Genomic DNA, 3,222 nt, shown 5'->3' with positions numbered 1-3,222 from the left:
GACTAAAGGGTTGGCCCAAAGTTTAGTCCCACCTCGCCAATCGAATGGGCGCCCACACCTGTTTATAAGCCCGTCCCTCTCTGCGTTGTTGAGCTCCTCTCAAAGTGAAAATAGATGCATCTATAGAGGAAATTGAACCTAAATTCATAAATAGAAATTAATTATGAATTTATGTTTAATTTTCTTTAGAAGTGCATCTATGTTCACTAACAGAGAAGTTTTTATTTTTTGTGACCTAAAAGAAAAAAGAAATCACTAAAAAACTATAAGTATTTAGTTCTAAGTAGAAATGAAAAAATAAATAGCAAAAAAGAAAAAAAATGCCTATAATATTTGTTATGACTAACTAAAATTACCAAATTGAGTAAAGTTATTCATAAACTAGTGATTCACACAAATTTTAAAAAATTCAAATTTAAACTATTCAAATTTTAAAACTAATGGCACTAACAAAAAGTTTATAATTTTTGTGACCTAAAATAAAAAAGAAATCACTACACAACAAAAAAAACAAAAAAGTGCCACCTACTATTAAATAGCAGGAAAAAGATTGACTCAAAAATCAATTTTAACTATTCTACAAAGTGTTTTCACACAAACTTAGTAAACTAGTGATTCACACAAATTTTAAAAAATTCAAATTTAAACTATTCAAATTTTAAAGCTAATGGCACTAACAGAAAGTTTATAATTTTTGTCACCTAAAAGAAAAAAGAAATCACTAAAAAACTATAAGTATTTAGTTCTAAGTAGAAACGAAAAAATAAATAGAAAAAAAGAAAAAATGCCACCTACTGGGCCAGCACGGCCTGAATACGACTAGAAACCCAACCACGGGCCACGATTCAGGCCCGCAGCAGGCCCAGTAGGTGTTGGGGAACGTAGCAGAAATTCAAAAATTTCCTACGTGTCACCAAGATCCATCTATGGAGAAACCAGCAACGAGGGGAAGGAGAGTGCATCTACATACCCTTGTAGATCGCTAAGCGGAAGCGTTCAAGAGAACGGGGTTGATGGAGTCGTACTCGTCGTGATCCAAATCACCGATGATCCTAGTGCCGAACGGACGGCACCTCCGTGTTCAACACACGTACAGCCCGACGACGTCTCCTAAGCCTTGATCCAGCAAGGGGAGAAGGAGAGGTTGAGGAAGACTCTATCCAGCAGCAGCACAACGGCGTGGTGGTGGTGGAGGAGCATGGTGATCCAGCAGGGCTTCGCCAAGCACTACGAGATATGAGGAGAAAGAGAGGTAGGGCTGCACCAACAGGGAGAGGAACTCGTGTGTATTGGGCAGCCCAAACCTCAACTATATATAGGGGGAGGGGAGGGGCTGCGCCCCCACCTAGGTTTCCCTCCCTAGGGGTGGCGGCAGCCCCCTAGATCCCATCTAGGGGCGGCCAAGGGGAGGGGAGAGGGGGAGGCGCACCAGGGTGGGCCTTAGGGCCCATCTGCCCTAGGGTTTTCCCCCTTCCCCTCTTCCTTGCGCCTTGGGCCTTGGTGGGGGGCTCACCAGCCCACTTGGGGCTGGTCCCCTCCCACACTTGGCCCATGCAGCCCTCCGGGGCTTGTGGCCCCACTTGGTGAACCCCCGGGACCTTCCCGGTGGTCCCGGTACGTTACCGATAAAACCCGAAACTTTTCCGGTGACCAAAACAGGACTTCCCATATATAAATCTTTACCTCCGGACCATTCCGGAACTCCTCATGACGTCCGGGATCTTATCCGGGACTCCGAACAACATTCGGTAACCACATACAAACTTCCTTTATAACCCTAGCGTCATCGAACCTTAAGTGTGTAGACCCTACGGGTTCGGAACCATGCAGACATGACCGAGACGTTCTCCGGTCAATAACCAACAGCGGGATCTGGATACCCATGTTGGTTCCCACATGTTCCACGATGATCTCATCGGATGAACCACGATGTCGAGGATTCGATCAATCCCGTATGCAATTCCCTTTGTCTAGCGGTATTGTACTTGCCCGAGATTCGATCGTCGGTATCCGATACCTTGTTCAATCTCGTTACCGGCAAGTCTCTTTACTCGTTCCGTAACACATCATCCCGTGATCAACTCCTTGGTCAAATTGTGCACATTATGATGATGTCCTACCGAGTGGGTCCAGAGATACCTCTCCGTTTACACGGAGTGACAAATCCCAGTCTCGATTCGCGCCAACCCAACAGACACTTTCGGAGATACCTGTAGTGTACCTTTATAGCCACCCAGTTACGTTGTGACGTTTGGCACACCCAAAGCACTCCTACGGTATCCGGGAGTTGCACAATCTCATGGTCTAAGGAAATGATACTTGACATTAGAAAAGCTTTAGCATACGAACTACATGATCTTTGTGCTAGGCTTAGGATTGGGTCTTGTCCATCACATCATTCTTCTAATGATGTGATCCCGTTATCAATGACATTCAATGTCCATGGTCAGGAAACCGTAACCATCTATTGATCAACGAGCTAGTCAACTAGAGGCTTACTAGGGACATGGTGTTGTCTATGTATCCACACATGTATCTGAGTTTCCTATCAATACAATTCTAGCATGGACAATAAACGATTATCATGAACAAGGAAATATAATAATAACCAATTTATTATTGCCTCTAGGGTATATTTCCAACAGTCTCCCACTTGCACTAGAGTCAATAATCCAGTTCACATCGATATGTGATTAACACTGAAGGTCACATCCCCATGTGACTAACACCCAAAGAGTCTACTAGAGTCAATAATCTAGTTCACATTACCATGTGATTAACACTCGATGAGTTCTGGGTTTGATCATGTTATGCTTGTGAGAGATGTTATAGTCAACGGATCTGAACCTTTTAGATCCGTGTGTGATTTACAAATCTCTATGTCATCTCCTAGATGCAGCTACCACGTTCTATTTGGAGCTATTCCAAACAACTGTTCTACTATACGAATCCAGTTTACTACTCAGAATAATCTGGATTAGTGTCAAAGTTTGCATCGGCGTAACCCTTTACGACGAACTCTTTTACCACCTCCATAATCGAGAAAATTCCTTAGTCCACTAGTTACTAAGGATAACTTTGACCGCTGTCCTGTGATCCATTCTTGGATCACTCTTGTACCCCTTGACTGACTCATGGCAAGGCACACTTCAGGTGCGGTACACAGCATAGCATACTGTAGAGAGCCTATGATAAAAGCATAGGGGACGACCTTCGTCCTTC

The sequence above is a fragment of the Triticum aestivum genome, chromosome 1A (genome assembly GCF_018294505.1).
Source record: "Triticum aestivum cultivar Chinese Spring chromosome 1A, IWGSC CS RefSeq v2.1, whole genome shotgun sequence".
NCBI lineage: Eukaryota > Viridiplantae > Streptophyta > Magnoliopsida > Poales > Poaceae > Triticum > Triticum aestivum.
The sequence above is the reverse complement of the archived record's forward strand: the minus strand, read 5'-3'. Positions refer to the sequence as shown.